Source organism: Cottoperca gobio, chromosome 24, assembly GCF_900634415.1.
Source record: "Cottoperca gobio chromosome 24, fCotGob3.1, whole genome shotgun sequence".
In the NCBI taxonomy this organism is placed as follows: Eukaryota; Metazoa; Chordata; class Actinopteri; order Perciformes; family Bovichtidae; genus Cottoperca; species Cottoperca gobio.
The window spans coordinates 19,301,267-19,318,368 of NC_041378.1; the positions used below are offsets into that span (position 1 = coordinate 19,301,267).

The following is a 17,102-nucleotide window of genomic DNA, read 5'->3' on the forward strand; positions in this document are numbered from 1 at the left end:
CTTGGCAATAAACCAAATTCTGAATTGATTCTGACCAGTGTTCAGGCAACTGTGTTTTTAGACTTTTATTTTACTCAGCAATAAAGTGCTGTTTAAAAGCATGAATGTTTTTCCAAGGACACACCATGAACGCCGTGTTATTGACGTGGTTACAGATTTACAAGAGGGTGTTCCGCTGACAGGCGTGGCTCTCCCCACGGGACCCTTTTACAGAGCATTTGGACCTGAACAAACAGTTAAGAGTCATATTTATAAGTGTACACATATTTTATTTTATAACAATTAGAAAATGTTTTCCAATTGTTAAAACTAATAGGAATTAATGGTAACAAATTATCGCTCTAGTCGGTCTTGTTCCTTTGTGCTAGTTTTTCGCGGGAACACTTAAGAGTGCAAATTGTTTCACAGTTCTGAGGCTGCTGTGTTTAACACCAATTACAGTTTGAATGTCTGACCCGTTTCTGATTGGCTGCAGTTTATGACACTGATTAAAGTTGGAATCTCAAACTTCTTACGTTGCATTCGTTTAACATTCCTGAATAAAATGTCTTTGTTTGCTCCCTGGGTACATGGTGTATTAGGGCAATTGAAGGTAAAAACAACGACAAAAGAATATAATAGTATTTATTATTATTTTGAAACTTTATTAAGTAACTTCAATCAGAACCCTTCTAGCCCACTGGGTTTTGTTGGTTTCTTCACTGACGTTGGAACGAGTGGCCCTGTTGGTCTCATCCCCTCTTGTAGTCAGGCTTCACCACAGCAGAGTCCAGGTCTGGTGCCTAGAAATGAGATGGTGGACAATTTGTGGTTTCAGGTGTGTATGCTCTCTTACAGTGTGTCAGGTGGATCCAGGATGCCCTTTCAGCAATATGAACAGCCGTTGGCGTCGTCAGAAACACCTGGAATGGACCTTTTTGGGGACGGTAACACAGTGAATAGTTTCTCTTCGTTTTAACTTTTTGCTAGGCTTTCTCTAACTCAGGCAGGTTTTCTGCTACAAATGCTTTAAAAGTAGGTAAATAGTATGGTCTCCCATACAACATTTCAAATGGAGAGATGCCTGTACTGCCTGGCAAGATATGCATGATGGTAAACATTTTACCCATGACATGCCCGTTTCTTCCATTGACCAAGGTGGCTGGTAGCTGAAATTGTTTACCGGTCAGACAGATTTCTTACCAGCCGAAAATAATACTTTTGCTTTTTACCATTGTAATTTTCTATTATTACTATTTAGCATTTCATCTTGGTAGAAACTGTAGGAGCCAATTAGCGCTCCTACTATAAGTAGGAACCAATGTTTGTTGACGGTGGTGTTACTCCTTATTTGGGATGGAGGTATCTGGTCTTGGGGAAAATAACCTTTATCCTCTCCCAGAGGTCATCACTCAGAAGCAAATGCCAGTCACTGCAGACAACATTGCTACTGCTATAGATGTGGAAAGGTGGAATCATTTGAGAAAAATTCATATCCCAGCATAAAGGCCAATGTTGAGATGTTGATAGGAACCAATGCTCCCAAGATATTGGAACCTTGGGAAATTGTCAACAGCTGTGGAGATGGCCCATACGCTAAAAGAACAGCGTTGGGATGGGTCATCAATGGTCCCTTAAATGGAAATGGCAGTAATGTTGACATGGAGTTGTCTTCTGTTGTGGTAAATAGAATCTCTGTAAGCAACTTGATGCGCAGGCCTAACATCTGTGGAACAAGCTCTGATAATGGATCAGACAGGAATATGCGGTGTGACGGGTGTCTCGCTGGAGTTACCATCCTCCAAATCTCCACAGAGACAAAGCCTTGAGGAATTCTGACTTCCCCTGTTGAAGCCAGCACACTGGACACAGAGGAAAACCCAACAGAACACAAATCAATCACCAAGCTGTCTGATGATCGAAATGATTTGGATCTGTTTTGGAAGTGATGGGTTCGGGAATACCTGCCGTTACTACAAGAGAGGCAGAAGTGGAATCAAAAGAAAAGGAGTTTGGTCGCCGAAGATGTAGTCATCATGGATTCTTTAGCTCCACGTGGTTCCTGGCCTCAGCAAAGTATTGGAGGTTTTTCCTGACAAAAGGGGTCTGGTGCGCTCTGTCAAGCTGCAAACCAAGACCAACATTGTCCAAAAAAAAAATATTAAAAATAAATAAAATGAAATGTATTTGTATAGCCCAATATCACAAGTTAGACATTTATCTCAGTGTGCTTTACAGACTGTACAGGTTACGAACACCCTCTGTCCTTAGACTCTCGCATCGCACAAGGAAAAACTTCCTAAAAGAAACCCCACAATTAAAGGGGGAAATGGAAGAAACCTCAGAGAGAGCAACTGAGGAGGGATCCCTCTCCCAGGACGGACAGACATGCAATAGATGTGTGTACAGGATAAACAACATAGTACAAATACAACATTTGACAGAAATTATGTTGTGTTGAAAAAGGGAAAGTATGGATGAATCCAGGAAAATGTCAAAAAGGCTTCCCAGTGTCCAGCAGGACCAGGACAGCAGGCGCAGCCACGATTCTTGATCCTGACGTAAACTTTATCAGTGGCAACCTGTCACAGGTCACTTTACCTGTTAGTTGTCTCTGCTGAGCCTGGTTCCATGGCTGAGTCTTGCTGACAGGATCTGTTGGGAATCGAAGCCGGGTCTCCCGCGTGGTAGGGACGCTCTACCACTGTGCTACCCAGGGGTGATAGGCTCAGATGCAGAGACAGACACAGGCTTGGAGTGGGTCAGAAAAGAAGTCTTTACTTTTAGAGCAACAGGGCAGACAACTCAAATACCTCCAGACAACCAACAGGTAAAGTCTGGACAAAAACAGGATCAACAGAGGATATCCGAAAAGCAGGCAGCAAAAGGATCTCAAGAGCTAAAGAGTAAAAAGGCAGTTAACTAAGGAACTCGAGACAAGGGCACAAAAACGGACACTTCAAGAGACGGCTCAAAAACTCACAAACTTGGCCTCCGGCAACAAATCAAGACTCAGCAATGAACAGAAGAAAACAGGCAGCTTATAAAGGCTAGCAAACAAGGAACAGGTGCAACCAATGAAACAATAAAGACAAGCACATGACACACAGAAATGAACGGTGGCGACCCCACATGGTCAAAAGAGGAACTGCAGTCCAAAAACCCTGACAGTTTGGATGAATCCAGGAAATTATTGTGAGACCTGTAACTAAACTTTGTTTAGTACAAGAAGTGTAGATTGTTGAATTTATGTCTGGAAATTCATGTTTTCACCGTTGGCTCCTTTTATTGTTTGCAGTAAATTGTTTGTTCCACCTGTACTAACAATTAGGGGCCGGTGTGTAGGAGCCAATTAGCGCTCCTACTATAAGTAGGAACCAATGTTTGTTGACAGTGGTGTTCTGCTGGAAGGTTAACAGTTTTTGACCACACACACACATACATACACGGACACATACACAAGTTGGCGGAGGTAGCGTTTGCTCCCGCAGGCTAACCTATTGTGTGTCTAAATGTCATGGTATGTTTGCTGATGGAAAAATAAATAAATGGACTGAATGTTAATGTGACTAATGTTGAGCCATTATTTCCACTTGGTGTATTAATGCTGTGGAATTAAAATACATGCAGTTAATCAAAGACTGTTTCATCCCAGCTGAGTAGGAACTCATCCATCTGTTACTTTTCTTTGAAAGAGATAAATAACATGCTAATGATCATCAGGGTTAGGGTAAGAACCAAATCCAAAATGCCAGGTACAGGGACTTGTGAAGTCACACAAAACATTATTATGCAAGCATTCAAATCTTTAATGGAAATGTGATTAAATTACAGACTATGTCTGGCAAGCAGTTTTAATTATGTAAAAAGGTTTTTATATGACTATTCCTTATTAGATTCTGGAAAACTAAAAATGCATTGACAAATCAGTATTGTAATATGACCAGTCAGAATAATTCATTGATGATTCAAGATATCTTAAATTACAATCTGACAGGTACCTGTACTGTCTGATAATCTGTATATAAAGGCAATAAAATAAAGACTGCCACTGCAGCCTCCTTGCAAACACAAACACGTACTCAAAGTCATGGGTGAGGGTGCTCCCTGTGACAAATGGATGGGCGAGGACTTGGCAGGGAGTGATCCTCTGATTGGCATCTATCTGAGGCATCGCCTTTATCAGGTCAATGCTTCATTTCTTCAGCCTTCATCATATTGAACTTCAACTTAAAAGAAAGGACAAATACAGCAGCAGTAAAGTACATTTTCAGATTTTTAGGAACAGGGTCTAATTAAGTCAATTTTCAGCAGCTAGAACGCAATTTACCAGTAACAAAGTTTCCAAATCGTCGAGGTTGTGGAATTGGTTGATCCTGGTGTCTGCGGGAGGTGGGCAGTCCGGCCCTCTTGAGGTGTCTAAAAGAAGGTTCAGTGCATTTTTAGATACCTCTAAATCATGTTAACTTGTGGAAAATATATTCATAACTAGAGAAGACAATGTTATGAATGAGGTGACTCTTCGTCTTGTCGTACCACCAGTCTCTAGTTATCGGGATGTGTTCTGACAAAAAGGTTTTCATAGTACCACCCTTTTTGCAGAAGATGGACAGGAGGTACACCCAGGAGCTCCATAATGGAACACATCTGTAAATAAAAATAGCATCACATATGCAAACAGGATGCCCATCCTTGTTAAGATAACACAATATGTGGATGCAGAAGTACTAGATTTTATAGGACTGCAGTCAATGACTTACTAAATAATATTCACGTTCATTTAGGGAAACAATTTTGGATATTTTTGATAAAGACAATAATAAGAGAAAGAGAAGAACAGATCTATCTATCTATCTATCTATCTATCTATCTATCTATCTATCTATCTATCTATCTATCTATCTATCTATCTATCTATCTATCTATCTATCAATCTATCTATATATAATAAATATAATATTTATTATTATTTAGAAATGTTATTATGTAACTTCAATCTCATAATAACATAATATAGCAGCCTAATGATAAGAAAAATTATATAAGAATTTAAATACAAAATGTATATAATCAATATGTAATACAAATAATAAATACTATGAATAATAATCAGAATAATACAAACAGAATAATAATCAACATTAAAATACAATTAGCCTACATTTTATTTGATGGGGGGCGGTAAGGGACCTGGATAATGGATAGGGGGGCGCTGGCCCAAAAAAGGTTGCGAACCACTGGCTTACAACATACTGTTTATACGTCTGGTTAGGTGTGCGGCAACATTAGGAGTGTGCAGGAGTTACCATGGTGATGTACCTGCTTGAAAGTGAGCCACTGTTGAGAAACAGAAATGCCAGAGTTAAGCCAAGACATGCGGGTTCATGAGACTGGCTTGTGGCCAAGCAATCACTGTGGAATGCTATCGATCAACAACCCCATCAGGCACCCAAATATATTATTATGGTCCCTTTGTGCGGCTGTAGTAAAACCTTCCTTATTGCTGCTTTAACAAGACATAGCATATTACGGATAAGCAAAAATGACTACTGAAGGTAAGTTACATTTCCTGGCCAGAAACAAATGAATTTGAATAGATACAGAGCGCTGCGGCTCTGTGGAGACACTGTGTGATGCTTTCAGAGAGGGTTAGTCCATTCATCAGAAGCAGGTGCACTGATTGAGTTACAACACAGCTCAAGCTGTACACGTACTTTTTAAGACTCTATTGTGCAAATATACCTGGCCCTTAAAACTAAACTAAACATTTAGTAATTTTCATTTTTATTGTATTTAAAGTATATTAAAGATACACAATTAAAAACACTTTGGTTGGGCTTTTTTCTTGAGGTTTAGATTTACAATATTCATGATGAATTAATGTAAGTTTTTGTCATGTGTCGTCGAGTTTGTTGAGTTGTTCATGTTGTCTTGTCACTTCCTGTTTTATTTAGTACCTACCTCTTGTTTCTCAACCCAGATCCCTTTACTTCCTGTCTTTGTGTGGTTTCACGCCATCGTCAGCATCTGCCCCGCCCCTGATTCTTTCCACCTGTTCCCACTCACCTCTTGTATAAATTGTTCTGTCTCCCTTTGTCTTGTGCCAATTCGTCTGGTCATATCCTTGTAAGAGTGTATGCAAGTACCAGCGATCCATGAAGTGTGCTTATCCGATACATTTGTATATCCTCCTAGTGAGTGTTTTCAGTTGTTATTTTGATTTATGGAAGTAAACTTTTGTTTGTTCTACACTACCTCTATGTCTGGAGTCGTGCAATTGAGTCTTCCTTCCCTGTGTCCGAGTCGTAACAGTTTTTCCTATTTAGCAGATTTCTCTGACCATATACAACTATTGTGAAAGGCTTAATTTTCTCTAATTTCCTAATTCCAAGTGCATTATTATTGCTATCAGTAATATTTAACCTTCACAGTGATCCCTACACTGTACAATGTAATGTGGAAAATGACACAGGTAAAGTAATGCACAACTCATATCTCAATAGCTTTTACTTTACCCATGTAATGCTTTCATAAGCACATGTATACATACATATAATACATACTCACTTTTCTCTTAAAATCAGCAGGGTTTTTCATCTTTGACAACTTCAGTTGTTTTATAAATACCGGTAGTTAAAAATCACAACATTTGTACACATACATGTGTTTCTTTGGACAGCAACAACATGTATATTCCCACTACAGGTATGTATAGGTATGTCATATACAGGTATGTACATCGATGTAATAATTCCTGAAAAGGTGGTTGAATATACATATAATACTTTAATATAATATTACATTAATACGGAGAGAACGAATATGGAAAATGAACATAAACTGGTGTGGAAGTACAGGTGAACAGTACACTGGTTGAATACATGAAAATGTTATGTAAACTCTTTTCTTAAGAAAAGTACTTCTTGGTGGATGTGTATGATGTTGGTTTGTTCTTGACCTTGTTGAATATGACACTAGGTGGACCTTGAGTTAGGAATGTTTTGTCAAAGATGCATGACTTATAGAAATGACATTAAATAGACTGTCTGGTTCTGATATGTGGGATCACAAACACTGCTAATATCACACAATCCAGAAAGGCATCAACTCCGGTCAGCAGCAGAGCCTCTGCAGTGTCATTCCTGGATGTCTGGCAGAAGCCCAAATGAGCCTGTCTCCACGTGAAATAAGCTATCTGGAACGTTGCTGGAGTGTGGAACCAGTTTACTACTTGAAGAGCAAAGTGGCAATATAATACGAGACATAAAGTTGTGCCAGCTGCCCGCCGTCTTCCCATCTGCCCCTTCTCCAAAGGACAGCGCTGCTGTAGACAAACAACATGAGTATTTTTGGATTAAAACCCTGCACCCAAACCCCTGAAGGTCTCCTGGAAGGTTCCAGCAGCCTGATGGTTATGGAAACTCATCAAACAAATAACCTGTAAAACGGAGACACTTGCGCAGTTTGGTGGAATTTGAAAGCCCACCCACAGAGAGGTGCTGTGAAGTGTTTTAGTGCTGTTCAAAGTCGAGAAGATGTGGAAAAAATGCTATATATGCCAAGAAAACAATTTTATATTAAAATTCAATAATCTTTTCTTCCAGTAAAACAAAATACGACATGTGCTTACGTAAACAAGTAACAACCAATAAAAAAAAAACTTTTAGCAACAAGGGAGGTGTGTGTGTGTGTGTGTGTGTGTGTGTGTGTGTGTGTGTGTGTGTGTGTGTGTGTGTGTGTGTGTGTGTGTGTCACAGTCCTCTGTAGCTCCGTACGTGCAACATTCTAAGCCCCCCCAACTTTTTAGCTGTCCAATCAAATGCAAAGGATTTGATATCGATCTATCGAATATTTCCGTTTCACTGGGGAAAACATCACAGTACAGAATCTAAATAATTCTTAACTTCTGTTTCACTGGGACTGTAAGATAATAAAAAAAGTGTTCTTACACAATATGACTGTTTCCGAAATCATTCCCTCTTTCACGACTCCCAATAGGCACTAGTTTATTCCGTATTGAGGAGTTCATTGAAATTTTGGACACTTTTGAATCATCATTTTGTGTGTAACGTCACTTTACAGTAACTGTAAAATGTAATGCATTGCATTGTGGGATTGTTGGCAGAAAGTAGTCTCCTATTTTAAATCCAGTTGTTTCTATTTTGCCATTCCCTTTGATCGCTGTGAAACATGGCCATAAAAGACTGCACACTTTTTACATAAAAGCCTCACAGGAAAGGGAGGTTGGATAATGCCCTCAAAGTCGCTGGAGGGCTTTTAATGTAAAATGTCCGGAATGTTTAGGAAGTGTTGTGTTTTATTGACAGTACCTAACGATTAAAAAGTGGATTAGGGATTTAGGAAAGTTTTTTTTAGCAGATTTTGATCATATGCACTGAATGAATCAACAAAGCAGGTAAACATGGAGGAAGTGTTGTTTTCATCAACAGCAAGTGATGATTGATTAATTAATGAAAATACTAGCAGATCAGAAAACATGAAGGGGTCTTGTGGAAATATGATCAAATATACTTATAAACAAAGTAAAATATAAAAAATAAGGATATTACAGTATGTGGATATCTTCAGATTTGATGGGCTACATTGAATAAAATATCAAGGATGTGAAGCAAGGTCTAGTTGACTGATGACAGTTGAGTTTCTGCTTAAAAAACTTTCAGACAATCCAACATGACAGCAGCCTGTAGATCAGGGGTGGGGAACCTTTTTCCCATTTTTTTAAACATCCTTCGAGGGCCATACTAATTATTAAATGATTATATAATTTTAAAGACACAGCCCATTCATTTCACCTTTCTTATATGCTGTGCAAAAAAAGCAACTTTTTTATCCATGTATCTTTCCGTTTTATCAGAAAACAATCCTTTATTAGTCCCACAACGGAGAAATGTATCTTGTCACAGCAAAATAACATATGAAGTGAAAAGGCAGTAAACAATAATTAAATATAATACAAAATAATATCAGTACCAAGTGATTGATAGAAAATAAAGTGAGTATTGCACATGGCAGTGATAATTGCACAGCAGTGGTGGAACAGTCTGTTCTTGGTGTGGTGGCCTACCTGTCTATCTTTTCATGTTTGTATGTTCCACTGTGCAGAGAGCTGCTTGTTGGGCCAAGTTTTTTGACATGACGTGACCACGTGATGAGTGTTGTGACGTGATCCGCTCGTGTTGTGTTCAAGGACCCTGACCTTGGGAAAAACAGTCAGTCGGCCATTTAAAATATTGGCGTCTAGTCTTTTTTGCTAGTGGATTTTTTTGCCGTGCGTTTTACGAATTACCTCGAGGGCCGGATCAAATGGAGGTTCCCCATCCCTGCTGTAGATGATCCCATCAACACAGGCCTGTATAGTCACCAGCCCACTACTGTATATGCAGCAGTGTTTGGCGCCAAAGGAAGTGGAAGGAAGAAATTGAAGTCAGCGTGAAATCGATGAGGTTTCTTCTCACAAGTGAATAATCCCCCCCCCTTCCCTTCTATCAGTAAAGCGTCTCTATTGATCACACCTCCGTGGCTGCAGACAGGTGGGCAAATTGGCTTTGAGAAGATGAAAGGTAATTCGGGGAGACAAAGATATTCAGAGCCTGGTGTTGGTTTCAGTCAATGAGTACTCCCTGCTAGAAGTCCAGGTTTTTTGACTGATATTATTCCTCTCTTGGTCGTTTACTAGCCAGTGCTTGAGGTGGGAAAGAATATGTGCCAGTACTCCCCTTATTCACATCTTGGCTGAATTAGTAAATAACTATTAGCTACATTTAAAATTATACGGTGAATAAAAGATACAAGGAGATATTACTGATGTTTTTTCTTGACTCACGTTATTGTTGGATAACATATGCATTAATAGGCTCTTGGCTGCTAGGAGTGGCACTAGCATTAGCTCGCTTTTTCCCTGCCTACATTTAAAAACATTGGATTTGATTTTCGAAGCTCTGTTGTGTCATCTTCTGACTGTTCGTGTTCTCTTTGTGTTGTTCTTCTGGAACCAGGCCTACAATATTGTGGTTATTGCAACATAACATAACATAAGCAGGCAGGCGAGAATGGGAACAGGTGAGCGTCAAGTAGTGCCCCCTGGGTAATGCAGTTTAATTAGGTCCATTATGAATCACCCAGAGAACCTGATATGAGGGCAGAAAAGAGTACTGGCAGCTTGAGAGGTGCCGCCTCACAACAAGTCATGGAACACCAAAGAGTAGACCACTAGCTCATCTTGTTCTACCTGCATGATGTACAGTTTGTCCAAATTAACATGCTAATTCACAACATAATTTCTCCATACATCCATCCATCGTCTACCGCTTATCCGGGATCGGGTCGCGGGGGCAGCAGCTCCAGTAAGGAACCCCAATCTTCCCTTCTCCGGGCCACATCCTCCAGCTCCGACTGGGGGATCCTGAGGCGTTCCCAGGCCAGTGAGGAGATATAATCTCTCCACCGAGTCCTGGGTCTTCCCCGGGGTCTCCTCCCAGCTGTAATCAGAGGTTCGACTACCGGCCGAACCCTCCTTTCCAGTACCTTGGAGTAGACTTTACCAGGGAGGCTGAGAAGTGTGATACCCCTGTAGTTGGCACACACTCTCTGGTCCCCCTTTTTAAATAGGGGAACCACCACCCCGGTCTGCCAACCCCTAGGCACTGTCCCAGACTTCCACGCAATGTTGACGAGGCGTGTCAACCAAGACAGCCCCTCAACACCCAAAGCCTTCAGCATTTCTGGACGGATCTCATCAACCCCTGCGGCTTTGCCACTGTGGAGTTGTTTGACTACCTCAGTGACTTCCATCAGGGAAATTGACGATGATCCCCCATCAGCTTCCAGCTCTGCCTCAACCATAGAGGGCGTGTTAGTCGGATTCAGGAGTTCCTCAAAGTGCTCCTTCCAGCGGCCGATAACCTTCTCAGTTGAAGTCAGCAGGGTCCCACCCTTGCTGTACACAGCTTGGATGGTTCCTCGCTTCCCCCTCCTGAGGTGCCGGATGGTTTTCCAGAAGCACCTTGGTGCCGACCGAAAGTCCTTCTCCATAGCTTCTCCGAACTTCTCCCACACCCGCTGCTTTGCCTCTGACATGGCAGAAGCTGCCGCCCTTCTAGTCCTTCGATACCCTGCAACTGTTTCCGGAGTCCTCCCGGATAACATAACCCGGAAGGACTCCTTCTTCAGTCGGGCGGCTTCCCTGACCACCGGGGTCCACCACGGTGTTCGAGGGTTACCGCCCCTTGAGGCACCTAAGACCTTGAGACCACAGCTCATCACCGCAGCTTCAGCAATAGAGGTTTTGAACATCGCCCACTCAGGTTCAATGCCCCCAACCTCCACAGGGATGGCTGAAAAGCTCTGCCGGAGGTGTGAGTTAAAGATCCCCAGGACAGGGGCTTCCTCCAGACATTCCCAGTTCACCCGCACTACCCGTTTGGGTTTACCAGGTCTGTCCAGAGTCTTCCCCCACCCCTTGATCCAACTCACCACCAGATGGTGATCAGTCGACAGCTCCGCCCCTCTCTTCACCCGAGTGTCCAAAACATGCGGCCTCAGATCAGATGATACGATTACGAAATCGATCATTGACCTTTGGCCTAGGGTGCTCTGGTACCACGTGCACTTATGAGCATCCTTATGTTTGAACATGGTGTTTGTTATGGCCATTCCTTGACTAGCACAGAAGTCCAACAACAAACGACCGTTCGGGTTTAGATCAGGGAGGCCCTTCCTCCCAATCATGCCTCTCCAGGTGTCTCCATCGTTTCCCACGTGTGCGTTGAAGTCTCCCAGCAAGACTACGGAGTCCCCTACTGGAGCCCCCTGCAGGGCTCCATTCAGGGTCTCCAAGAAGGCCGAATACTCAGAACTGCGGTTTGGGGCATAGGCACAAACAACAGTCAGAGTTTTCCCCCCCATAACCCGAAGGCGTAGGGAGGCGACCCTCTCGTCCACCGGGATAAACTCCAACGTAGCGGCGCTCAGCCGGGGGCTAGTGAGTATCCCCACCCCGGCCCGACGCCTCACACCTTGGGCAACTCCAGAGAAGAATAGAGTCCAACCCCTATCCAGGAGTACGGTTCCAGAGCCAAGACTGTGCGTGGAGGTAAGCCCCACCAGATCCAACTGGTAGCGATCCACCTCCCGCACTAGTTCCGGCTCCTTCCCCCACAGAGAGGTGACGTTCCACGTCCCCAGAGCCAGCCTCTGCTGCCCGGGTCTGGTCCGTCGAGGTCCCTGACCATCACTGCCACCCGTGTGACAGCGCACCCGACCCCAACGGTTTTTCCCATGAGTGGTGGGCCCACAGGATGGATGGATGGGAGGCACGACGTAGCTTCTTCGGGCTGTGCCCGACCGGGCTCCGTGGCAAACCCGGCCACCAGGCGCTCGCTGTCGGGCCCTCCCTCTCGGCCTGGCTCCAGACGGGGGCCCCGGGCTTCCTCCGGGCAGGGTCTCTCCTTTCCTTACCCTTTCTTTCATGAAGTTGTTTTTTAACCATTCTTAGTCTGGCCCCTCACCTGAGACCAATTTGCCTTGGGAGACCCTACCAGGAGCACTAGGCTCCAGAAAACACAGCTCTCAGGTTCATAGGGACACACAAACCTCTCCACCACGATAAGGTGATGGTTCCCAGAGAGGAACATAATTTCTTTACTATTATTTATCTGTATCAGATCTATTATTTATCAGATTATCATCATAATGGAAATGAAAAAATAACCACACATGGACTAAAATATCAGAACAAAGCGCCTTAGAGTGCTCGGCCATCCTGACTGTAAAATTAGTATCAATTGTAAAAAAAATCGTAAAAACACATGAAATACACTTAAAGTCTTTGTGCATTTTGGTAAAAGCAAAAAACAGATGTTTAAAATCCCCAAGGAAATATGACTTTTTTAAAGATACTGAATTTTACCAAACCAAATCAATTGTACTAGCAATATGTGACGTCATGAGAACCAATATCTCACGAGATCATATTTCAGGCAATGGTTACAGTGAAAAACACTGGTTGTCAGAAGTGGGATTTGAACCCACGCCTCCAGAAGAGACTGCGACCTGAACGCAGCGCCTTAGACCGCTCGGCCATCCTGACTGTAAATTAGTATGAACTGTAAAAAAAAATCGTAAAAACACATGAAATACACTTAAAGTCTTTGTGCATTTTGGTAAGAGCAAAAAACAGATGTTTAAAATCCCCAAGGAAATATGACTTTTTTAAAGATTCTGAATTTTACCAAACCAAATCAATTGTACTAGCAATATGTGACGTCATGAGAACCAATATCTCACGAGATCATATTTCAGGCAATGGTTATAGTGAAAAACACTGGTTGTCAGAAGTGGGATTTGAACCCACGCCTCCAGAAGAGACTGCGACCTGAACGCAGCGCCTTAGACCGCTCGGCCATCCTGACTGTAAATTAGTATGAACTGTAAAAAAAAATCGTAAAAACACATGAAATACACTTAAAGTCTTTGTGCATTTTGGTAAGAGCAAAAAACAGATGTTTAAAATCCCCAAGGAAATATGACTTTTTTAAAGATTCTGAATTTTACCAAACCAAATCAATTGTACTAGCAATATGTGACGTCATGAGAACCAATATCTCACGAGATCATATTTCAGGCAATGGTTATAGTGAAAAACACTGGTTGTCAGAAGTGGGATTTGAACCCACGCCTCCAGAAGAGACTGCGACCTGAACGCAGCGCCTTAGACCGCTCGGCCATCCTGACTGTAAATTAGTATGAACTGTAAAAAAAAATCGTAAAAACACATGAAATACACTTAAAGTCTTTGTGCATTTTGGTAAGAGCAAAAAACAGATGTTTAAAATCCCCAAGGAAATATGACTTTTTTAAAGATTCTGAATTTTACCAAACCAAATCAATTGTACTAGCAATATGTGACGTCATGAGAACCAATATCTCACGAGATCATATTTCAGGCAATGGTTATAGTGAAAAACACTGGTTGTCAGAAGTGGGATTTGAACCCACGCCTCCAGAAGAGACTGCGACCTGAACGCAGCGCCTTAGACCGCTCGGCCATCCTGACTGTAAATTAGTATGAACTGTAAAAAAAAATCGTAAAAACACATGAAATACACTTAAAGTCTTTGTGCATTTTGGTAAGAGCAAAAAACAGATGTTTAAAATCCCCAAGGAAATATGACTTTTTTAAAGATTCTGAATTTTACCAAACCAAATCAATTGTACTAGCAATATGTGACGTCATGAGAACCAATATCTCACGAGATCATATTTCAGGCAATGGTTATAGTGAAAAACACTGGTTGTCAGAAGTGGGATTTGAACCCACGCCTCCAGAAGAGACTGCGACCTGAACGCAGCGCCTTAGACCGCTCGGCCATCCTGACTGTAAAATTAGTATGAACTGTAAAAAAAAATCGTAAAAACACATGAAATACACTTAAAGTCTTTGTGCATTTTGGTAAGAGCAAAAAACAGATGTTTAAAATCCCCAAGGAAATATGACTTTTTTAAAGATTCTGAATTTTACCAAACCAAATCAATTGTACTAGCAATATGTGACGTCATGAGAACCAATATCTCACGAGATCATATTTCAGGCAATGGTTATAGTGAAAAACACTGGTTGTCAGAAGTGGGATTTGAACCCACGCCTCCAGAAGAGACTGCGACCTGAACGCAGCGCCTTAGACCGCTCGGCCATCCTGACTGTAAATTTAGTATGAACTGTAAAAAAAAATCGTAAAAACACATGAAATACACTTAAAGTCTTTGTGCATTTTGGTAAGAGCAAAAAACAGATGTTTAAAATCCCCAAGGAAATATGACTTTTTTAAAGATTCTGAATTTTACCAAACCAAATCAATTGTACTAGCAATATGTGACGTCATGAGAACCAATATCTCACGAGATCATATTTCAGGCAATGGTTATAGTGAAAAACACTGGTTGTCAGAAGTGGGATTTGAACCCACGCCTCCAGAAGAGACTGCGACCTGAACGCAGCGCCTTAGACCGCTCGGCCATCCTGACTGTAAATTAGTATGAACTGTAAAAAAAAATCGTAAAAACACATTAAATACACTTAAAGTCTTTGTGCATTTTGGTAAGAGCAAAAAACAGATGTTTAAAATCCCCAAGGAAATATGACTTTTTTAAAGATTCTGAATTTTACCAAACCAAATCAATTGTACTAGCAATATGTGACGTCATGAGAACCAATATCTCACGAGATCATATTTCAGGCAATGGTTATAGTGAAAAACACTGGTTGTCAGAAGTGGGATTTGAACCCACGCCTCCAGAGGAGACTGCGACCTGAACGCAGCGCCTTAGACCGCTCGGCCATCCTGACTGTAAATTAGTATGAACTGTAAAAAAAAATCGTAAAAACACATGAAATACACTTAAAGTCTTTGTGCATTTTGGTAAGAGCAAAAAACAGATGTTTAAAATCCCCAAGGAAATATGACTTTTTTAAAGATTCTGAATTTTACCAAACCAAATCAATTGTACTAGCAATATGTGACGTCATGAGAACCAATATCTCACGAGATCATATTTCAGGCAATGGTTATAGTGAAAAACACTGGTTGTCAGAAGTGGGATTTGAACCCACGCCTCCAGAAGAGACTGCGACCTGAACGCAGCGCCTTAGACCGCTCGGCCATCCTGACTGTAAATTTAGTATGAACTGTAAAAAAAAATCGTAAAAACACATGAAATACACTTAAAGTCTTTGTGCCTTTTGGTAAGAGCAAAAAACAGATGTTTAAAATCCCCAAGGAAATATGACTTTTTTAAAGATTCTGAATTTTACCAAACCAAATCAATTGTACTAGCAATATGTGACGTCATGAGAACCAATATCTCACGAGATCATATTTCAGGCAATGGTTATAGTGAAAAACACTGGTTGTCAGAAGTGGGATTTGAACCCACGCCTCCAGAAGAGACTGCGACCTGAACGCAGCGCCTTAGACCGCTCGGCCATCCTGACTGTAAATTAGTATGAACTGTAAAAAAAAATCGTAAAAACACATGAAATACACTTAAAGTCTTTGTGCATTTTGGTAAGAGCAAAAAACAGATGTTTAAAATCCCCAAGGAAATATGACTTTTTTAAAGATTCTGAATTTTACCAAACCAAATCAATTGTACTAGCAATATGTGACGTCATGAGAACCAATATCTCACGAGATCATATTTCAGGCAATGGTTATAGTGAAAAACACTGGTTGTCAGAAGTGGGATTTGAACCCACGCCTCCAGAAGAGACTGCGACCTGAACGCAGCGCCTTAGACCGCTCGGCCATCCTGACTGTAAATTTAGTATGAACTGTAAAAAAAAATCGTAAAAACACATGAAATACACTTAAAGTCTTTGTGCATTTTGGTAAGAGCAAAAAACAGATGTTTAAAATCCCCAAGGAAATATGACTTTTTAAAGATTCTGAATTTTACCAAACCAAATCAATTGTACTAGCAATATGTGACGTCATGAGAACCAATATCTCACGAGATCATATTTCAGGCAATGGTTATAGTGAAAAACACTGGTTGTCAGAAGTGGGATTTGAACCCACGCCTCCAGAAGAGACTGCGACCTGAACGCAGCGCCTTAGACCGCTCGGCCATCCTGACTGTAAATTTAGTATGAACTGTAAAAAAAAATCGTAAAAACACATGAAATACACTTAAAGTCTTTGTGCATTTTGGTAAGAGCAAAAAACAGATGTTTAAAATCCCCAAGGAAATATGACTTTTTTAAAGATTCTGAATTTTACCAAACCAAATCAATTGTACTAGCAATATGTGACGTCATGAGAACCAATATCTCACGAGATCATATTTCAGGCAATGGTTACAGTGAAAAACACTGGTTGTCAGAAGTGGGATTTGAACCCACGCCTCCAGAAGAGACTGCGACCTGAACGCAGCGCCTTAGACCGCTCGGCCATCCTGACTGTAAATTAGTATGAACTGTAAAAAAAAATCGTAAAAACACATGAAATACACTTAAAGTCTTTGTGCATTTTGGTAAGAGCAAAAAACAGATGTTTAAAATCCCCAAGGAAATATGACTTTTTTAAAGATTCTGAATTTTACCAAAC

General features: G+C 41.2%; 1 long non-coding RNA gene and 13 other non-coding genes across 14 annotated transcripts; all 14 read right to left on the bottom strand.

Annotated features, from left to right (window-relative positions):
* Positions 1-621: 621 nt before the first annotated feature.
* LOC115003803 (uncharacterized) lies at positions 622-2,990 on the bottom strand. Its single transcript, XR_003831706.1, has 3 exons — positions 2,963-2,990; positions 2,581-2,730; positions 622-782 (listed from the first exon to the last, which is right to left on the bottom strand). It is a non-coding gene; the product is annotated as an uncharacterized LOC115003803 (long non-coding RNA).
* Positions 2,991-13,004: 10,014 nt separating this feature from the next.
* trnal-cag (transfer RNA leucine (anticodon CAG)) lies at positions 13,005-13,087 on the bottom strand. Its single transcript has one exon. It is a non-coding gene; the product is annotated as a tRNA-Leu (tRNA).
* A 239-nt stretch (positions 13,088-13,326) lies between these two features.
* trnal-cag (transfer RNA leucine (anticodon CAG)) lies at positions 13,327-13,409 on the bottom strand. Its single transcript has one exon. It is a non-coding gene; the product is annotated as a tRNA-Leu (tRNA).
* Positions 13,410-13,648: 239 nt separating this feature from the next.
* trnal-cag (transfer RNA leucine (anticodon CAG)) lies at positions 13,649-13,731 on the bottom strand. The gene has a single exon. It is a non-coding gene; the product is annotated as a tRNA-Leu (tRNA).
* Positions 13,732-13,970: 239 nt separating this feature from the next.
* trnal-cag (transfer RNA leucine (anticodon CAG)) lies at positions 13,971-14,053 on the bottom strand. The gene has a single exon. It is a non-coding gene; the product is annotated as a tRNA-Leu (tRNA).
* Positions 14,054-14,292: 239 nt separating this feature from the next.
* On the bottom strand, positions 14,293-14,375 carry trnal-cag (transfer RNA leucine (anticodon CAG)). Its single transcript has one exon. It is a non-coding gene; the product is annotated as a tRNA-Leu (tRNA).
* A 240-nt stretch (positions 14,376-14,615) lies between these two features.
* Positions 14,616-14,698, bottom strand: trnal-cag (transfer RNA leucine (anticodon CAG)). The gene has a single exon. It is a non-coding gene; the product is annotated as a tRNA-Leu (tRNA).
* Positions 14,699-14,938: 240 nt separating this feature from the next.
* Positions 14,939-15,021, bottom strand: trnal-cag (transfer RNA leucine (anticodon CAG)). The gene has a single exon. It is a non-coding gene; the product is annotated as a tRNA-Leu (tRNA).
* A 239-nt stretch (positions 15,022-15,260) lies between these two features.
* On the bottom strand, positions 15,261-15,343 carry trnal-cag (transfer RNA leucine (anticodon CAG)). The gene has a single exon. It is a non-coding gene; the product is annotated as a tRNA-Leu (tRNA).
* Positions 15,344-15,582: 239 nt separating this feature from the next.
* trnal-cag (transfer RNA leucine (anticodon CAG)) lies at positions 15,583-15,665 on the bottom strand. Its single transcript has one exon. It is a non-coding gene; the product is annotated as a tRNA-Leu (tRNA).
* Positions 15,666-15,905: 240 nt separating this feature from the next.
* On the bottom strand, positions 15,906-15,988 carry trnal-cag (transfer RNA leucine (anticodon CAG)). The gene has a single exon. It is a non-coding gene; the product is annotated as a tRNA-Leu (tRNA).
* Positions 15,989-16,227: 239 nt separating this feature from the next.
* trnal-cag (transfer RNA leucine (anticodon CAG)) lies at positions 16,228-16,310 on the bottom strand. The gene has a single exon. It is a non-coding gene; the product is annotated as a tRNA-Leu (tRNA).
* Positions 16,311-16,549: 239 nt separating this feature from the next.
* On the bottom strand, positions 16,550-16,632 carry trnal-cag (transfer RNA leucine (anticodon CAG)). The gene has a single exon. It is a non-coding gene; the product is annotated as a tRNA-Leu (tRNA).
* A 240-nt stretch (positions 16,633-16,872) lies between these two features.
* trnal-cag (transfer RNA leucine (anticodon CAG)) lies at positions 16,873-16,955 on the bottom strand. The gene has a single exon. It is a non-coding gene; the product is annotated as a tRNA-Leu (tRNA).
* Positions 16,956-17,102: the final 147 nt, after the last annotated feature.